The sequence below is a fragment of the Nothobranchius furzeri genome, chromosome 3 (assembly GCF_043380555.1).
Source record: "Nothobranchius furzeri strain GRZ-AD chromosome 3, NfurGRZ-RIMD1, whole genome shotgun sequence".
Taxonomy (NCBI): domain Eukaryota; kingdom Metazoa; phylum Chordata; class Actinopteri; order Cyprinodontiformes; family Nothobranchiidae; genus Nothobranchius; species Nothobranchius furzeri.
The window spans coordinates 38758187-38780300 of record NC_091743.1 but is presented as its reverse complement, the minus strand read 5'-3'; positions in this window follow the sequence as shown (position 1 = coordinate 38780300).

Genomic DNA, 22114 nt, shown 5'->3' with positions numbered 1-22114 from the left:
TCTCTTGGATATTCAGAAGCCAAGTTATAAGCCCACAAAGGTGTAACTGGACTACTTCTTTTAATTTACACCAGATCCGGTGACCTTTGGGACATGGTTTGACCCCCTTAGGAAAGTGCTATCATCATGAAACGTTCAGATCACTTACAACTCAATAGATTCTACCTTCCTGTAACGTTTCCGCCTGATTGGACCTTGTTTTCACACAAATGAACCAAGAATGATGTGAAATTGTGCTTCGTGCAACATAATTCTGGGTGCCATTTAAAAACCATAAGCGCTAATGACTCCATCCCTATTTGAGGTAATGGGGGCTGTTAATTGGAGTACTCTAAAACAAACCTGACCTCTCTAGGATATTCAGAAGCCAAGTTATAATCCCACAAATGTGTAACTGGACTACTTCTTTAAAGTGACACCAGGTCCGGTTACCTTTGGGACATGGTTTGACCCCCTATAGGAATGTGCGATCATCATGAAACGTTCAGATCACTTACAACTCAATAGATTCTACCTTCTTGTAACGTTTCAGCCTGATTGGACCTTGTTTTCACACAAATTGACCAAGAATGATGTGAAATTGTGCTTCTTGCAACATAATTCTGGGTACCTTTTCCAAACCATAAGGGCTAATGACTCCATTCCTTTTTGTGGTTGTAGGGGCTGTTGAATGGAGTACACTAAAACAAACCTGATCTCTCTAGGACATTCAGAAGCCAAGTTATAAGCCCACAAATGTGTAACTGGACTACTACTTTAAATTGACACCAGATCCGGTGACCTTTGGGACATGGTTTGACCCCCTATAAGAATGTGCGATCATCATGAAACGTTCAGATCACTTACAACTCAATTGATTCTACCTTCTTGTAACGTTTCAGCCTGATTGGACCTTGTTTTCACACAAATGGACCCAGAATGATGTGAAATTGTGCTTCGTGCAACATAATTCTGGATGCCATTTACAAACCATAAGTGCTAATGACTCCATTCCTTTTTGTGGTTGTAGGGGCTGTTGATTGGGGTACACTAAAACAAACCTGACCTCTCCAGGATATTCAGAAGCCAAGTTATAACCCTACAAATGTGTAAATGGACTACTTCTTTAAATTGACACCAGATCCGGTGACCTTTGGGACATGGTTTGACCCCCTATAAGAATGTGCGATCATCATGAAACGTTCAGATCACTTACAACTCAATTGATTCTACCTTCTTGTAACGTTTCAGCCTGATTGGACCTTGTTTTCACACAAATGGACCCAGAATGATGTGAAATTGTGCTTCGTGCAACATAATTCTGGGTGCCATTTACAAACCATGAGTGCTAATGTTTCCATTCCTTTTTGTGGTTGTAGGGGCTGTTGATTGGAGTACACTAAAACAAACCTGACCTCTCCAGGATATTCAGAAGCCAAGTTATAAGCCCACAAATGTGTAAATGGACTACTTCTTTAAAGTGACACCAGGCCCGGTGACCTTTGGGACATGGTTTGACCCCCTATAAGAATGTGCGATCATCATGAAACGTTCAGATCACTTACAACTCAATTGATTCTACCTTCTTGTAACGTTTCAGCCTGATTGGACCTTGTTTTCACACAAATGGACCCAGAATGATGTGAAATTGTGCTTCGTGCAACATAATTCTGGGTGCCATTTACAAACTATAAGTTCTAATGACTCCATTCCTTTTTATGGTTGTAGGGGCTGTTGATTTGAGTACACTAAAACAAACCTGATCTCTCTAGGACATTCATAAGCCAAGTTATAAGCCCACAAATGTGTAACTGGACTACTTCTTTAAATTGACACCAGATCCGGTGACCTTTGGGACATGGTTTGACCCCCTTAGGAAAGTGCTATCATCATGAAACCTTTAGATCACTTACAACTCAATAGATTCTACCTTCCTGTAACGTTTCAGCCTGATTGGACCTTGTTTTCACACAAATGAACCCAGAATGATGTGAAATTGTGCTTCGTGCAACATAATTCTGGGTGCCATTTAAAAACCATAAGGGCTAATGACTCCATTCCTTTTTGAGGTAATAGGGGCTGTTAATTGGAGTACTCTAAAACAAACCTGACCTCTCTAGGATAATCAGAAGCCAAGTTATAAGCCCACAAATGTCTAAATGGACTACTTCTTTAAAGTGACACCAGGCCCAGTGACCTTTGGGACATGGTTTGACCCCCTATAGGAATGTGCGATCATCATGAAATGTTCAGATCACTTACAACTCAATAGATTCTACCTTCCTGTAACGTTTCAGCCTGATTGGACCTTGTTTTCACACAAATGAACCCAGAATGATGTGAAATTGTGCTTCCTGCAACATAATTCTGGGTGCCATTTACAAACCTTATGCTAATGACTCCATTCCTTTTTGCGGTTGTAGGGGCTGTTGATTGGAGTACACTAAAACAAACCTGACCTCTCTTGGATATTCAGAAGCCAAGTTATAAGCCCACAAAGGTGTAACTGGACTACTTCTTTTAATTTACACCAGATCCGGTGACCTTTGGGACATGGTTTGACCCCCTTAGGAAAGTGCTATCATCATGAAACGTTCAGATCACTTACAACTCAATAGATTCTACCTTCCTGTAACGTTTCCGCCTGATTGGACCTTGTTTTCACACAAATGAACCAAGAATGATGTGAAATTGTGCTTCGTGCAACATAATTCTGGGTGCCATTTAAAAACCATAAGCGCTAATGACTCCATCCCTATTTGAGGTAATGGGGGCTGTTAATTGGAGTACTCTAAAACAAACCTGACCTCTCTAGGATATTCAGAAGCCAAGTTATAATCCCACAAATGTGTAACTGGACTACTTCTTTAAAGTGACACCAGGTCCGGTTACCTTTGGGACATGGTTTGACCCCCTATAGGAATGTGCGATCATCATGAAACGTTCAGATCACTTACAACTCAATAGATTCTACCTTCTTGTAACGTTTCAGCCTGATTGGACCTTGTTTTCACACAAATTGACCAAGAATGATGTGAAATTGTGCTTCTTGCAACATAATTCTGGGTACCTTTTCCAAACCATAAGGGCTAATGACTCCATTCCTTTTTGTGGTTGTAGGGGCTGTTGAATGGAGTACACTAAAACAAACCTGATCTCTCTAGGACATTCAGAAGCCAAGTTATAAGCCCACAAATGTGTAACTGGACTACTACTTTAAATTGACACCAGATCCGGTGACCTTTGGGACATGGTTTGACCCCCTATAAGAATGTGCGATCATCATGAAACGTTCAGATCACTTACAACTCAATTGATTCTACCTTCTTGTAACGTTTCAGCCTGATTGGACCTTGTTTTCACACAAATGGACCCAGAATGATGTGAAATTGTGCTTCGTGCAACATAATTCTGGATGCCATTTACAAACCATAAGTGCTAATGACTCCATTCCTTTTTGTGGTTGTAGGGGCTGTTGATTGGGGTACACTAAAACAAACCTGACCTCTCCAGGATATTCAGAAGCCAAGTTATAACCCTACAAATGTGTAAATGGACTACTTCTTTAAATTGACACCAGATCCGGTGACCTTTGGGACATGGTTTGACCCCCTATAAGAATGTGCGATCATCATGAAACGTTCAGATCACTTACAACTCAATTGATTCTACCTTCTTGTAACGTTTCAGCCTGATTGGACCTTGTTTTCACACAAATGGACCCAGAATGATGTGAAATTGTGCTTCGTGCAACATAATTCTGGGTGCCATTTACAAACCATGAGTGCTAATGTTTCCATTCCTTTTTGTGGTTGTAGGGGCTGTTGATTGGAGTACACTAAAACAAACCTGACCTCTCCAGGATATTCAGAAGCCAAGTTATAAGCCCACAAATGTGTAAATGGACTACTTCTTTAAAGTGACACCAGGCCCGGTGACCTTTGGGACATGGTTTGACCCCCTATAGGAATGTGCGATCATCATGAAACGTTCAGATCACTTACAACTCAATAGATTCTACCTTCTTGTAACGTTTCAGCCTGATTGGACCTTGTTTTCACACAAATTCACCCGGAATGATGTGAAATTGTGCTTCCTGCAACATAATTCTGGGTGCCATTTACAAATCATAAGTGCTAATGACTCCATTCCTTTTTGTGGTTGTAGGGGCTGTTGATTGGAGTTCACTAAAACAAACCTGACCTCTCTAGGACATTCAGAAGCCAAGTTATAAGCCCTTAAAAGTGTAACTGGACTACTTCTTTAAGGTGACACCAGGCCCGTTGACCTTTGGGACATGGTTTTACCCCCTATAGGAATGTGCGATCATCATGAAACATTCAGATTACTTACAACTCAATAGATTCTACCTTCTTGTAACGTTTCAGCCTGATTGGACCTTGTTCCTGATTGGACCTTGTTTTTACACAAATGGACCCAGAATGATGTGAAATTGTGCTTCGTGCAACATAATTCTGGGTGCCATTTACAAACCATAAGTGCTAATGACTCCATTCCTTTTTGTGGGTTTAGGGGCTGTTGATTGGAGTACATTAAAACAAACCTGATCTCTCTAGGACATTCATAAGCCAAGGTATAATCCCACAAATGTGTAACTGGACTACTTCTTTAAAGTGACACCAGGCCCAGTGACCTTTGGGACATGGTTTGACCCCCTATAGGAATGTGCGATCATCATGAAACGTTCAGATCACTTACAACTCAATAGATTCTACCTTCTTGTAACGTTTCAGCCTGATTGGACCTTGTTTTCACACAAATTGACCCAGAATGATGTTAAATTGTGCTTCTTGCAACATAATTCTGGGTGCCTTTTCTAAACCATAAGGGCTAATGACTCCATTCCTTTTTGTGGTTGTAGGGGCTGTTGAATGGAGTACACTAAAACAAACCTGATCTCTCTAGGACATTCAGAAGCCAAGTTATAAGCCCACAAAGGTGTAACTGGACTACTTCTTTAAATTGACACCAGATCCGGTGACCTTTGGGACATGGTTTGACCCCCTATAAGAATGTGCGATCATCATGAAACGTTCAGATCACTTACAACTCAATTGATTCTACCTTCTTGTAACGTTTCAGCCTGATTGGACCTTGTTTTCACACAAATGGACCCAGAATGATGTGAAATTGTGCTTCGTGCAACATAATTCTGGGTGCCATTTACAAACTATAAGTTCTAATGACTCCATTCCTTTTTATGGTTGTAGGGGCTGTTGATTGGAGTACACTAAAACAAACCTGATCTCTCTAGGACATTCAGAAGCCAAGTTATAAGCCCACAAATGTGTAACTGGACTACTTCTTTAAATTGACACCAGATCCGGTGACCTTTGGGACATGGTTTGACCCCCTTAGGAAAGTGCTATCATCATGAAACCTTCAGATCACTTACAACTCAATAGATTCTACCTTCCTGTAACGTTTCAGCCTGATTGGACCTTGTTTTCACACAAATGAACCCAGAATGATGTGAAATTGTGCTTCGTGCAACATAATTCTGGGTGCCATTTAAAAACCATAAGGGCTAATGACTCCATTCCTTTTTGAGGTAATAGGGGCTGTTAATTGGAGTACTCTAAAACAAACCTGACCTCTCTAGGATAATCAGAAGCCAAGTTATAAGCCCACAAATGTCTAAATGGACTACTTCTTTAAAGTGACACCAAGCCCAGTGACCTTTGGGACATGGTCTGACCCCCTATAGGAATGTGCGATCATCATGAAATGTTCAGATCACTTACAACTCAATAGATTCTACCTTCCTGTAACGTGTCAGCCTGATTGGACCTTGTTTTCACACAAATGAACCCAGAATGATGTGAAATTGTGCTTCCTGCAACATAATTCTGGGTGCCATTTACAAACCTTATGCTAATGACTCCATTCCTTTTTGTGGTTGTAGGGGCTGTTGATTGGAGTACACTAAAACAAACCTGACCTCTCTAGGATATTCAGAAGCCAAGTTATAAGCCCACAAAGGTGTAACTGGACCACTTCTTTTAATTTACACCAGATCCGGTGACCTTTGGGACATGGTTTGACCCCCTTAGGAAAGTGCTATCATCATGAAACGTTCAGATCACTTACAACTCAATTGATTCTAACTTCTTGTAACTTTTCAGCCTGATTGGACCTTGTTTTCACACAAATGGACCCAGAATGATGTGAAATTGTGCTTCGTGCAACATAATTCTGGGTGCCATTTACAAACCATGAGTGCTAATGTTTCCATTCCTTTTTGTGGTTGTAGGGGCTGTTGATTGGAGTACACTAAAACAAACCTGACCTCTCCAGGATATTCAGAAGCCAAGTTATAAGCCCACAAATGTGTAAATGGACTACTTCTTTAAAGTGACACCAGGCCCGGTGACCTTTGGGACATGGTTTGACCCCCTATAGGAATGTGCGATCATCATGAAACGTTCAGATCACTTACAACTCAATAGATTCTACCTTCTTGTAACGTTTCAGCCTGATTGGACCTTGTTTTCAAACAAATGGACCTAGAATGATGTGAAATTGTGCTTCCTGCAACATAATTCTGGGTGCCATTTACAAATCATAAGTGCTAATGACTCCATTCCTTTTTGTGGTTGTAGGGGCTGTTGATTGGAGTTCACTAAAAACAAACCTGACCTCTCTAGGACATTCAGAAGCCAAGTTATAAGCCCTTAAACGTGTAACTGGACTACTTCTTTAAGGTGACACCAGGCCCGTTGACCTTTGGGACATGGTTTTACCCCCTATAGGAATGTGCGATCATCATGAAACATTCAGATTACTTACAACTCAATAGATTCTACCTTCTTGTAACGTTTCAGCCTGATTGGACCTTGTTCCTGATTGGACCTTGTTTTTACACAAATGGACCCAGAATGATGTGAAATTGTGCTTCGTGCAACATAATTCTGGGTGCCATTTACAAACCATAAGTGCTAATGACTCCATTCCTTTTTGTGGTTGTAGGGGCTGTTGATTGGAGTACACTAAAACAAACATGATCTCTCTAGGACATTTAGAAGCCAAGTTATGAGCCCACAAAGGTGTAACTGGACTACTTCTTTAAATTGACACCAGATCCGGTGACCTTTGGGACATGGTTTGACCCCCTTAGGAAAGTGCTATCATCATGAAACGTTCAGATCACTTACAACTCAATAGATTCTACCTTCCTGTAACGTTTCAGCCTGATTGGACCTTGTTTTCACACAAATGAACCCAGAATGATGTGAAATTGTGCTTCGTGCAACATAATTCTTGGTGCCATTTAAAAACCATAAGTGCTAATGGCTCCATTCCTTTTTGTGGTTGGAGGGGCTGTTGATTGGAGTACACTAAAACAAACCTGATCTCTCTAGGACATTCAGAAGCCAAGTTATAAGCCCACAAATGTGTAACTGGACCACTTCTTTAAATTGACACCAGATCCGGTGACCTTTGGGACATGGTTTGACCCCCTTAGGAAAGTGCTATCATCATGAAACGTTCAGATCACTTACAACTCAATAGATTCTACCTTCCTGTAACGTTTCAGCCTGATTGGACCTTGTTTTTACACAAATGGACCCAGAATGATGTGAAATTGTGCTTCGTGCAACATAATTCTGGGTGCCATTTACAAACCATAAGTGCTAATGACTCCATTCATTTTTGTGGTTGTAGGGGCTGTTGATTGGAGTACACTAAAACAAACCTGACCTCTCTAGGACATTCAGAAGCGAAGTTATAAGCCCACAAATGTGAAACTGGACTACTTCTTTAAAGTGACACCAGGCCCGGTGACCTTTGGGACATGGTTTGACCCCCTATAGGAATGTGCGATCATCATGAAACGTTCAGATCACTTACAACTCAATAGATTCTACCTTCTTGTAACGTTTCAGCCTGACCGGACCTTGTTTTCACACAAATGGACCCAGAATGTTGTGAAATTGTGCTTCGTGCAACATAATTCTGGGTGCCATTTAAAAACCATAAGTGCTAATGACTCCATTCCTTTTTGGGGTAATGGGGGTTGTTGATTGGAGTACACTTAAACAAACCTGACCTCTCTAGGGCATTCAGAAGCCAAGTAAATAAGCCCACAAAGGTGTAACTGGACTACTTCTTTAAATTGACACCAGGCCCGGTGACCTTTGGGACATGGTTTGACCCCCTTAGGAAAGTGCTATCATCATGAAACGTTCAGATCACGTACAACTCAATAGATTCTACCTTCCTGTAACGTTTCAGCCTGATTGGACCTTGTTTTTACACAAATGGACCCAGAATGATGTGAAATTGTGCTTCTTGCAACATAATTCTGGGTGCCATTTACAAACCATAAGTGCTAATGACTCCATTCATTTTTGTGGTTGTAGGGGCTGTTGATTGGAGTACACTAAAACAAACCTGACCTCTCTAGGACATTCAGAAGCGAAGTTATAAGCCCACAAATGTGAAACTGGACTACTTCTTTAAAGTGACACCAGGCCCGGTGACCTTTGGGACATGGTTTGACCCCCTATAGGAATGTGCGATCATCATGAAACGTTCAGATCACTTACAACTCAATAGATTCTACCTTCTTGTAACGTTTCAGCCTGACCGGACCTTGTTTTCACACAAATGGACCCAGAATGTTGTGAAATTGTGCTTCGTGCAACATAATTCTGGGTGCCATTTAAAAACCATAAGTGCTAATGACTCCATTCCTTTTTGGGGTAATGGGGGTTGTTGATTGGAGTACACTTAAACAAACCTGACCTCTCTAGGGCATTCAGAAGCCAAGTAAATAAGCCCACAAAGGTGTAACTGGACTACTTCTTTAAATTGACACCAGGCCCGGTGACCTTTGGGACATGGTTTGACCCCCTTAGGAAAGTGCTATCATCATGAAACGTTCAGATCACGTACAACTCAATAGATTCTACCTTCCTGTAACGTTTCAGCCTGATTGGACCTTGTTTTTACACAAATGGACGCAGAATGATGTGAAATTGTGCTTCGTGCAACATAATTCTGGGTGCCATTTACAAACCATAAGTGCTAATGACTCCATTCATTTTTGTGGTTGTAGGGGCTGTTGATTGGAGTACACTAAAACAAACCTGACCTCTCTAGGACATTCAGAAGCGAAGTTATAAGCCCACAAATGTGAAACTGGACTACTTCTTTAAAGTGACACCAGGCCCGGTGACCTTTGGGACATGGTTTGACCCCCGATAGGAATGTGCGATCATCATGAAACGTTCAGATCACTTACAACTCAATAGATTCTACCTTCTTGTAACGTTTCAGCCTGACCGGACCTTGTTTTCACACAAATGGATCCAGAATGTTGTGAAATTGTGCTTCGTGCAACATAATTCTGGGTGCCATTTAAAAACCATAAGTGCTAATGACTCCATTCCTTTTTGGGGTAATGGGGGTTGTTGATTGGAGTACACTTAAACAAACCTGACCTCTCTAGGGCATTCAGAAGCCAAGTAAATAAGCCCACAAAGGTGTAACTGGACTACTTCTTTAAATTGACACCAGGCCCGGTGACCTTTGGGACATGGTTTTACCCCCTATAGGAATGTGCGATCATCATGAAACGTTCAGATCACTTACAACTCAATAGATTCTACCTTCTTGTAACGTTTCAGCCTGATTGGACCTTGTTTTCATACAAATGGACCCAGAATGATGTGAAATTGTGCTTCGTGCAACATAATTCTGGGTGCCATTTCCAAATCATAAGTACTAATGACTCCATTCCTTTTTGTGGTTGTAGGGGCTGTTGATTGGAGTACACTCAAACAAACCTGATCTCTCTAGGACATTCAGAAGCCAAGTTATAAGCCCACAAATGTGTAACTTGACCACTTCTTTAAATTGACACCAGATCCGGTGACTTTTGGGACATGGTTTGACCCCCTTAGGAAAGTGCTATCATCATGAAACGTTCAGATCAATTACAACTCAATAGATTCTACCTTCCTGTAACGTTTCAGCCTGATTGGACCTTGTTTTCACACAAATGAACACAGAATGATGTGAAATTGTGCTTCGTGCAACATAATTCTGGGTGCCATTTAAAAACCATAAGTGCTAATGACTCCATTCCTTTTTGGGGTAATGGGGGCTGTTAATTGGAGTACTCTAAAAGAAACCTGACCTCTCTAGGATATTCAAAAGCCAAGTTACAAGCCAACAAAGGTGTAACTGGACTACTTCTTTAAAGTGACAGCAGGACCGGTGACCTTTGGGACATGGTTTGACCCCCTATAGGAATGTGCGATCTTCATGAAACGTTCAGATCACTTACAACTCAATAGATTCTACCTTCTTGTAACGTTTCAGCCTGATTGGACCTTGTTTTCACACAAATTGACCCAGAATGATGTGAAATTGTGCTTCTTGCAACATAATTCTGGGTGCCTTTTCCAAACCATAAGGGCTAATGACTCCATTCCTTTTTGTGGTTGTAGGGGCTGCTGAATGGAGTACACTAAAACAAACCTGATCTCTCTAGGACATTCAGAAGCCAAGTTATAAGCCCACAAAGGTGTAACTGGACTACTTCTTTAAATTGACACCAGATCCGGTGACCTTTGGGACATGGTTTGACCCCCTATAAGAATGTGCGATCATCATGAAACGTTCAGATCACTTACAACTCAATTGATTCTACCTTCTTGTAACGTTTCAGCCTGATTGGACCTTGTTTTCACACAAATGGACCCAGAATGATGTGAAATTGTGCTTCGTGCAACATAATTCTGGGTGCCATTTAAAAACCATAAGTGCTAATGACTCCATTCCTTTTTGTGGTTGTAGGGGCTGTTGATTGGAGTACACTAAAACAAACCTGACCTCTCCAGGATATTCAGAAGCCAAGTTATAAGCCTACAAATGTGTAAATGGACTACTTCTTTAAAGTGACACCAGGCCCGGTGACCTTTGGGACATGGTTTGACCCCCTATAGGAATGTGCGATCATCATGAAACGTTCAGATCACTTACAACTCAATAGATTCTACCTTCTTGTAACGTTTCAGCCTGATTGGACCTTGTTTTCACACAAATGGACCCAGAATGATGTGAAATTGTGCTTCTTGCAACATAATTCTGGGTGCCTTTTCCAAACCATAAGGGCTAATGACTCCATTCCTTTTTGTGGTTGTAGGGGCTGTTGAATGGAGTACACTAAAACAAACCTGATCTCTCTAGGACATTCAGAAGCCAAGTTATAAGGCCACAAAGGTGTAACTGGACTACTTCTTTAAATTGACACCAGATCCGGTGACCTTTGGGACATGGTTTGACCCCCTATAAGAATGTGCGATCATCATGAAACGTTCAGATCACTCACAACTCAATTGATTCTACCTTCTTGTAACATTTCAGCCTGATTGGACCTTGTTTTCACACAAATGGACCCAGAATGATGTGAAATTGTGCTTCGTGCAACATAATTCTGGGTGCCATTTACAAACCATGAGTGCTAATGTTTCCATTCCTTTTTGTGGTTGTAGGGGCTGTTGACTGGAGTACACTAAAACAAACCTGACCTCTCCAGGATATTCAGAAGCCAAGTTATAAGCCCACAAATGTGTAAATGGACTACTTCTTTAAAGTGACACCAGGCCCGGTGACCTTTGGGACATGGTTTGACCCCCTATAGGAATGTGCGATCATCATGAAACGTTCAGATCACTTACAACTCAGTAGATTCTACCTTCCTGTAACGTTTCAGCCTGATTGGACCTTGTTTTCACACAAATGAACCCAGAATGATGTGAAATTGTGCTTCGTGCAACATAATTCTGGGTGCCATTTAAAAACCATAAGGACTAATGACTCCATTCCTTTTTGAGGTAATAGGGTCTGTTAATTGGAGTACTCTAAACCAAACCTGACCTCTCTAGGATAATCAGAAGCCAAGTTATAAGCCCACAAATGTCTAAATGGACTACTTCTTTAAAGTGACACCAGGCCCAGTGACCTTTGGGACATGGTTTGACCCCCTATAGGAATGTGCGATCATCATGAAACGTTCAGATCACTTACAACTCAATAGATTCTACCTTCCTGTAACGTTTCAGCCTTATTGGACCTTGTTTTCACACAAATGAACCCAGAATGATGTGAAATTGTGCTTCCTGCAACATAATTCTGGGTGCCATTTACAAACCTTATGCTAATGACTCCATTCCTTTTTGTGGTTGTAGGGGCTGTTGATTGGAGTACACTAAAACAAACCTGACCTCTCTAGGATATTCAGAAGCCAAGTTATAAGCCCACAAAGGTGTAACTGGACCACTTCTTTTAATTTACACCAGATCCGGTGACCTTTGGGACATGGTTTGACCCCCTTAGGAAAGTGCTATCATCATGAAACGTTCAGATCACTTAGAACTCAATAGATTCTACCTTCCTGTAACGTTTCCGCCTGATTGGACCTTGTTTTCACACAAATGAACCCAGAATGATGTGAAATTGTGCTTCGTGCAACATAATTCTGGGTGCCATTTAAAAACCATAAGCGCTAATGACTCCATTCCTATTTGGGGTAATGGGGGCTGTTAATTGGAGTACTCTAAAACAAACCTGACCTCTCTAGGATATTCAGAAGCCAAGTTATAATCCCACAAATGTGTAATTGGGTTACTTCTTTAAAGTGACACCAGGCCCGGTGACCTTTGGGACATGGTTTGACCCCCTATAGGAATGTGCGATCATCATGAAACTTTCAGATCACTTACAACTCAATAGATTCTACCTTCTTGTAACGTTTCAGCCTGATTGGACCTTGTTTTCACACAAATGGACCCAGAATGATGTGAAATTGTGCTTCGTGCAACATAATTCTGGGTGCCATTTACAAACCATAAGTGCTAATGACTCCATTTTTTTTGTGGTTGTAGGGGCTGTTGATTGGAGTACACTAAAACAAACCTGACCTCTCCAGGATATTCAGAAGCCAAGTTATAAGCCTACAAATGTGTAAATGGACTACTTCTTTAAAGTGACACCAGGCCCGGTGACCTTTGGGACATGGTTTGACCCCCTATAGGAATGTGCGATCATCATGAAACGTTCAGATCACTTACAACTCAATAGATTCTACCTTCTTGTAACGTTTCAGCCTGATTGGACCTTGTTTTCACACAAATGGACCTGTGAAATTGTGCTTCTTGCAACATAATTCTGGGTGCCTTTTCCAAACCATAAGGGCTAATGACTCCATTCCTTTTTGTGGTTGTAGGGGCTGTTGAATGGAGTACACTAAAACAAACCTGATCTCTCTAGGACATTCAGAAGCCAAGTTATAAGGCCACAAAGGTGTAACTGGACTACTTCTTTAAAGTGACACCAGGCACGGTGACCTTTGGGACATGGTTTGACCCCCTATAGGAATGTGCGATCATCATGAAACGTTCAGATCACTTACAACTCAATAGATTCTACCTTCTTGTAAAGTTTCAGCCTGATTGGACCTTGTTTTCACACAAAATGGACCCAGAATGATTTCACACAAATGGACCCAGAATGATTTGAAATTGTGCTTCGTGCCACACAATTCTGGGTGCCATTTACAAACCATAAGTGCTAATGACTCCATTCCTTTTTGTGGTTGTAGAGGCTGTTGATTGGAGTACATTAAAACAAACCTGATCTCTCTAGGACATTCAGAAGCCAAGTTATAAGCCCACAAATGTGTAACTGGACTACTTCTTTAAATTGACACCGATCCGGTGACCTTTGGGACATGATTATACCCCCTTAGGAAAGTGCTATCATCATGAAACGTTCAGATCACTTACAACTCAATAGATTCTACCTTCCTGTAACGTTTCATCCTGATTGGACCTTGTTTTCACACAAATGAACCCAGAATGATGTGAAATTGTGCTTCGTGCAACATAATTCTGGGTGCCATTTAAAAACCATAAGTGCTAATGACTCCATTCCTTTTTGTGGTTGTAGAGGCTGTTGATTGGAGTACACTAAAACAAACCTGATCTCTCTAGGACATTTAGAAGCCAAGTTATAAGCCCACAAATGTGTAACTGGACTACTTCTTTAAATTGACACCAGAGCCGGTGACCTTTGGGACATGGTTTGACCCCCTTCGGAAAGTGCTATCATCATGAAACGTTCAGATCACTTACAACTCAATAGATTCTACCTTCCTGTAACGTTTCAGCCTGATTGGACCGTGTTTTCACACAAATGAACCCAGAATGATGTGAAATTGTGCTTCGTGCAACATAATTCTGGGTGCCATTTAAAAACCATAATCGCTAATGACTCCATTCCTATTTGGGGTAATGGGGGCTGTTATTGGAGTACTCTAAAACAAACCTGACCTCTCTAGGATATTCAGAAGCCAAGTTATAATCCCACAAATGTGTAACTGGACTACTTCTTTAAATTGACACCAGGCCCGGTGACCTTTGGGACATGGTTTGACCCCCTATAGGAATGTGCGATCATCATGAAACGTTCAGATCACTTACAACTCAACAGATTCTACCTTCTTGTAACGTTTCAGCCTGATTGGACATTGTTTTCACACAAATCGACCCAGAATGATGTGAAATTGTGCTTCGTGCAACATAATTCTGGGTGCCATTTACAAATCATAAGTGCTAATGACTCCATTCCTTTTTGTGGTTGTAGGGGCTGTTGATTGGAGTACACTCAAACAAACCTGACCTCTCTAGGATATTCAGAAGCCAAGTTATAAGCCCACAAAGGTGTAACTGGACTACATCTTCAAATTGACACCAGATCCGGTGACCTTTGGGACATGGTTTGACCCCCTTAGGAAAGCGCTATCATCATGAAACGTTCAGATCACTTACAACTCAATAGATTCTACCTTCCTGTAACGTTTCAGGCTGATTGGACCTTGTTTTCACACAAATGAACCCAGAATGATGTGAAATTGTGCTTCTTGCAACATAATTCTGGGTGCCATTTAAAAACCATAATCGCTAATGACTCCATTCCTATTTGGGGTAATGGGGGCTGTTATTGGAGTACTCTAAAACAAACCTGACCTCTCTAGGATATTCAGAAGCCAAGTTATAATCCCACAAATGTGGAACTGGACTACTTCTTTAAATTGACACCAGGCCTGGTGACCTTTGGGACATGGTTTGACCCCCTATAGGAATGTGCGGTCATCATGAAACGTTCAGATCACTTACAACTCAACAGATTCTACCTTCTTGTAACAATTCAGCCTGATTGGACATTGTTTTCACACAAATCGACACAGAATGATGTGAAATTGTGCTTCGTGCAACATAATTCTGGGTGCCATTTACAAATCATAAGTGCTAATGACTCCATTCCTTTTTGTGGTTGTAGGGGCTGTTGATTGGAGTACACTCAAACAAACCTGACCTCTCTAGGATATTCAGAAGCCAAGTTATAAGCCCACAAAGGTGTAACTGGACTACATCTTCAAATTGACACCAGATCCGGTGACCTTTGGGACATGGTTTGACCCCCTTAGGAAAGCGCTATCATCATGAAACGTTCAGATCACTTACAACTCAATAGATTCTACCTTCCTGTAACGTTTCAGGCTGATTGGACCTTGTTTTCACACAAATGAACCCAGAATGGTGTGAAATTGTGCTTCTTGCAACATAATTCTGGGTGCCATTTAAAAACCATAAGTGCTAATGACTCCATTCCTTTTTGTGGTTGTAGGGGCTGTTGATTGGAGTACACTAAAACAAATCTGATCTCTCTAGGACATTTAGAAGCCAAGTTATAAGCCCACAAAGGTGTAACTGGACTACTTCTTTAAATTGACACCAGATCCGGTGACCTTTGTTACATGGTTTGACCCCCTTAGGAAAGTGCTATCATCATGAAACGTTCAGATCACTTACAACTCAATAGATTCTACCTTCCTGTAACGTTTCAGTCTGACTGGACCTTGTTTTCACACAAATGAACCCAGAATGATGTGAAATTGTGCTTCATGCAACATAATTCTTGGTGCCATTTAAAAACCATAAGTGCTAATGACTCCATTCCTTTTTGTGGTTGTAGGGGCTGTTGACTGGAGTACACTAAAACAAACCTGATCTCTCTAGGACATTCAGAAGCCAAGTTACAAGCCCACAAAGGTGTAACTGGACTACTTCTTTAAAGTGGCACCAGGCCCGATGACCTTTGGGACATGGTTTGACCCCCTATAGGAATGTGCGATCATCATGAAACGTTCAGATCACTTACAACTCAATAGATTCTACCTTCTTGTAAAGTTTCAGCCTGATTGGACCTTGTTTTCACACAAATGGACCCAGAATGATGTGAAATTGTGCTTCGTGCAACATAATTCTGGGTGCCATTTAAGAACCATAAGTGCTAATGACTCCATTCCTTTTTGTGGTTGTAGGGGCTGTTGATTGGAGTACACTAAAACAAACCTGACCTCTCTAGGACATTCAGAAGCCAGGTTATAAACCCACAAAGGTGTAACTGGACTACTTCTTTAAAGTGACACCAGGCCCGGTGACCTTTGGGACATGGTTTTACCCCCTATAGGAATGTGCTATCATCATGAATCATTCAGATCACTTATAACTCAATAGATTCTACCTTCCTGTAACGTTTCAGCCTGATTGGACCTTGTTTTCACACAAATGAACCCAGAATAATGTGAAATTGTGCTTCGTGAAACATAATTCTGGGTGCCATTTAAAAACCATAAGTGCTAATGACTCCATTCCTTTTTGGGGTAATGGGGGCTGTTAATTGGAGTACTGTAAATTAAACCTGACCTCTCTAGGATATTCAGAAGCCAAGTTATAAGCCCACAAAGGTGTAACTGCACTACTTCTTTAAAGTGACACCAGGCCCGGTGACCTTTGGGACATGGTTTGACCCCCTTAGGAATGTGCGATCATCATGAAACATTCAGATCACTTACAACTCAACAGATTCTACCTTCTTGTAACGTTTCAGCCTGATTGGACATTGTTTTCACACAAATCGACCCAGAATGATGTGAAATTGTGCTTCGTGCAACATAATTCTGGGTGCCATTTACAAATCATAAGTGCTAATGACTCCATTCCTTTTTGTGGTTGTAGGGGCTGTTGATTGGAGTACACTCAAACAAACCTGACCTCTCTAGGATATTCAGAAGCCAAGTTATAAGCCCACAAAGGTGTAACTGGACTACATCTTCAAATTGACACCAGATCCGGTGACCTTTGGGACATGGTTTGACCCCCTTAGGAAAGCGCTATCATCATGAAACGTTCAGATCACTTACAACTCAATAGATTCTACCTTCCTGTAACGTTTCAGGCTGATTGGACCTTGTTTTCACACAAATGAACCCAGAATGATGTGAAATTGTGCTTCTTGCAACATAATTCTGGGTGCCATTTAAAAACCATAATCGCTAATGACTCCATTCCTATTTGGGGTAATGGGGGCTGTTATTGGAGTACTCTAAAACAAACCTGACCTCTCTAGGATATTCAGAAGCCAAGTTATAATCCCACAAATGTGTAACTGCACTACTTCTTTAAAGTGACACCAGGCCCGGTGACCTTTGGGACATGGTTTGACCCCCTTAGGAATGTGCGATCATCATGAAACATTCAGATCACTTACAACTCAATAGATTCTACCTTCTTGTAACGTTTCAGCCTGATTGGACCTTGTTTTTACACAAATGGGCCCAGAATGATGTGAAATTGTGCTTCTTGCCACATAATTCTGGGTGCCATTTACAAACCATAAGTGCTAATGACTCCATTCCTTTTTGTGGTTGTAGGGGCTGTTGATTGGAGTACACTAAAACAAACCTGATCTCTCTAGGACATTCAGAAGCCAAGTTATAAGCCCACAAATGTGTAACTGGACTACTTCTTTAAATTGACACCAGATCCGGTGACCTTTGGGACATGGTTTGACCCCCTATAGGAATGTGCGATCATCATGAAACGTTCAGATCACTTACAACTCAATAGATTCTACCTTCCTGTAACATTTCAGCCTGATTGGACCTTGTTTTCACACAAATGAACCCAGAATGATGTGAAATTGTGCTTCGTGCAACATAATTCTGGGTGCCATTTACAAACCATAAGTGCGAATGACTCCATTCCTTTTTGTGGTTGTAGGGGCTGTTGATTGGAGTACATTAAAACAAACTTGATCTCTCTAGGACATTCAGAAGACAAGTTATAAGCCCACAAATGTGTAACTGGACTACTTCTTTAAATTGACACCAGATCCGGTGACCTTTGGGACAATGTTTGACCCCCTTACGAAAGTGCTATCATCATGAAACGTTCAGATCACTTACAACTCAATAGATTCTACCTTCCTGTAACGTTTCAGCCTGATTGGACCTTGTTTTCACACAAATGAACCCAGAATGATGTGAAATAGTGCTACGTGCAACATAATTCTGGGTGCCATTTAAAAACCATAAGTGCTAATGACTCCATTCCTTTTTGTGGTTGTAGGGGCTGTTGATTGGAGTATACTAAAACAAATCTGATCTCTCTAGGACATTCAGAAGCCAAGTTATAAGCCCACAAAGGTGTAACTGGACTACTTCTTTAAATTGACACCAGATCCGGTGACCTTTGGGACATGGTTTGACCCCCTATAGGAATGTGCGATCATCATGAAATGTTCAGATCACTTACAACTCAATAGAGTCTACCTTCTTGTAACGTTTAAGCCTGATTGGACCTTGTTTTCACACAAATGGACCCAGAATGTTGTGAAATTGTTCTTCGTGCAACATAATTCTGGGTGCCATTTACAAACCATAAGTGCTAATGACTCCATTCCTTTTAGTGGTTGTAGGGGCTGTTGATTGGAGTACACTAAAACAAACCTGATCTCTCTAGGACATTCAGAAGCCAAGTTATAAGCCCACAAATGTGTAACTGGACTACTTCTTTAAAGTGACAACAGATCCGGTGACCTTTGGGACATGGTTTGACCCCCTTAGGAAAGTGCTATCATCATGAAACGTTCAGATCACTTACAACTCAATAGATTCTACCTTCCTGTAACGTTTCAGCCTGATTGGACCTTGTTTTCACACAAATGAACCCAGAATGATGTGAAATTGTGCTTCGTGCAACATAATTCTGGGTGTCATTTAAAAACCATAAATGCTAATGACTCCATTCCTTTTTGTGGTTGTAGGGGCTGAGGATTGGAGTACACTAAAATAAACCTGATTGCTCTAGGACATTCAGAAGCCAAGTTATAAGCCCACAAATGTGTAACTGGACTTCTTCTTTAAAGTGACACCAGGCCCGGTGTCCTTTGGGACATGGTTTGACCCCCTATAGGAATGTGCGATCATCATGAAACGTTCAGATCACTTACAACTCAATAGATTCTACCTTCTTGTAACGTTTCAGCCTGATTGGACCTTGTTTTCACACAAATGAACCCAGAATGATGTGAAATTGTGCTTTGTGCCACATAATTCTGGGAGCCATTTACAAACCATAAGTGCTAATGACTCCATTCCTTTTTGTGGTTGTAGGGGCCGTTGATTGGAGTACAATAAAACAAACCTGACCTCTCTAGGACATTCAGAAGCCAAGTTATAAGCCCACAAAGGTGTAACTGGACTACTTCTTTAAAGTGACACCAGGCCCGGTGACCTTTGGGACATGGTTTGACCCACTATAGGAATGTGCGATAATCATGAAATGTTCAGATCACTTACAACTCAATAGATTCTACCTTCTTGTAACGTTTCAGCCTGATTGAACCTTGTTTTCACACAAATGGACCCAGAATGATGTGAAATTGTGCTTCGTGCAACATAATTCTGGGTGCCATTTCCAAACCAAAAGTGCTAATGACTCCATTCCTTTTTGTGATTGTAGTGGCTGTTCATGGGAGTCCACTAAAACAAACCTGATCTCTCTAGGACATTCAGAAGCCAAGTTATAAGCCCACAAATGTGTAACTGGACCACTTCTTTAAATTGACACCAGATCCGGTGACTTTTGGGACATGGTTTGACACCCTTAGGAAAGTGCTATCATCATGAAACGTTCAGATCACTTACAACTCATAAGATTCTACCTTCCTGTAACGTTTCAGCCTGATTGGACCTTGTTTTCACACAAATGAACCCAGAATGATGTGAAATTGTGCTTCGTGCAACATAATTCTGGGTGCCATTTAAAAACCATAAGTGCTAATGACTCCATTCCTTTTTGTGGTTGTAGGGGCTGTTGATTGGAGTACACTAAAACAAACCTGATTGCTCTAGGACATTCAGAAGCCAAGTTATAAGCCCACAAATGTGTAACTGGACTACTTCTTTAAATTGACACCAGGCCCGGTGACCTTTGGGACATGGTTTGACCCCCTATAGGAATGTGCCATCATCATGAAACGTTCAGATCACTTACAACTCAATAGATTCTACCTTCTTGTAACGTTTCAGCCTGATTGGACCTTGTTTTCACACAAATGAACCCAGAATGATGTGAAATTGTGCTTCGTGCAACAAAATTCTGGGTGGCAATTACAAACCATAAGTCCTAATGACTCCATTCCTTTTTGTGGTTGTAGGGGCTGTTGATTGGAGTACACTAAAACAAACCTAACCTCTCTAGGACATTCAGAAGCCATGTTATAAGCCCACAAAGATGTAACTGGACTACTTCTTTAAAGTGACACCAGGCCCAATGACCTTTGGGACATGGTTTTACCCCCTATAGGAATGTGCGATCATCTTGAAATGTTCAGACCACGTACTACTCAATAGATTCTACCTTCCTGTAACGTTTCAGCCTGATTGGACCTTGTTTTCACACAAATCGACCCAGAATGATGTGAAATTGTGCTTCGTGCAACATAATTCTGGGTGCCATTTACAAATCATAAGTGCTAATGACTCCATTCCTTTTTGTGGTTGTAGGGGCTGTTGATTGGAGTACACTCAAACAAACCTGACCTCTCTAGGATATTCAGAAGCCAAGTTATAAGCCCACAAAGGTGTAACTGGACTACTTCTTTAAAGTGGCACCAGGCCCGATGACCTTTGGGACATGGTTTGACCCCCTATAGGAATGTGCGATCATCATGAAACGTTCAGATCACTTACAACTCAATAGATTCTACCTTCTTGTAAAGTTTCAGCCTGATTGGACCTTGTTTTCACACAAATGAACCCAGAATGATGTGAAATTGTGCTTCGTGCCACATCATTCTGGGTGCCATTTACAAACCATAAGTGCTAATGACTCCATTCCTTTTTGTGGTTGTAGGGGCTGTTGATTGGAGTACACTAAAACAAACCTGATCTCTCTAGGACATTCAGAAGCCAAGTTATAAGCCCACAAATGTGTAACTGGACTACTTCTTTAAATTGACACCAGATCCGGTGACCTTTGGGACATGGTTTGACCCCCTATAGGAATGTGCGATCATCATGAAATGTTCAGATCACTTACAACTCAATAGAGTCTACCTTCTTGTAACGTTTAAGCCTGATTGGACCTTGTTTTCACACAAATGGACCCAGAATGTTGTGAAATTGTGCTTCGTGCAACATAATTCTGGGTGCCATTTACAAACCATAAGTGCTAATGACTCCATTCCTTTTTGTGGTTGTAGGGGCTGTTGATTGGAGTACACTAAAACAAACCTGATCTCTCTTGGACATTCAGAAGCCAAGTTATAAGCCCACAAATGTGTAACTGGACTACTTCTTTAAAGTGACAACAGATCCGGTGACCTTTGGGACATGGTTTGACCCCCTTAGGAAAGTGCTATCATCATGAAACGTTCAGATCACTTACAACTCAATAGATTCTACCTTCCTGTAACGTTTCAGCCTGATTGGACCTTGTTTTCACACAAATGAACCCAGAATGATGTGAAATTGTGCTTTGTGCAACATAATTCTGGGTGTCATTTAAAAACCATAAATGCTAATGACTCCATTCCTTTTTGTGGTTGTAGGGGCTGAGGATTGGAGTACACTAAAATAAACCTGATTGCTCTAGGACATTCAGAAGCCAAGTTATAAGCCCACAAATGTGTAACTGGACTTCTTCTTTAAAGTGACACCAGGCCCGGTGTCCTTTGGGACATGGTTTGACCC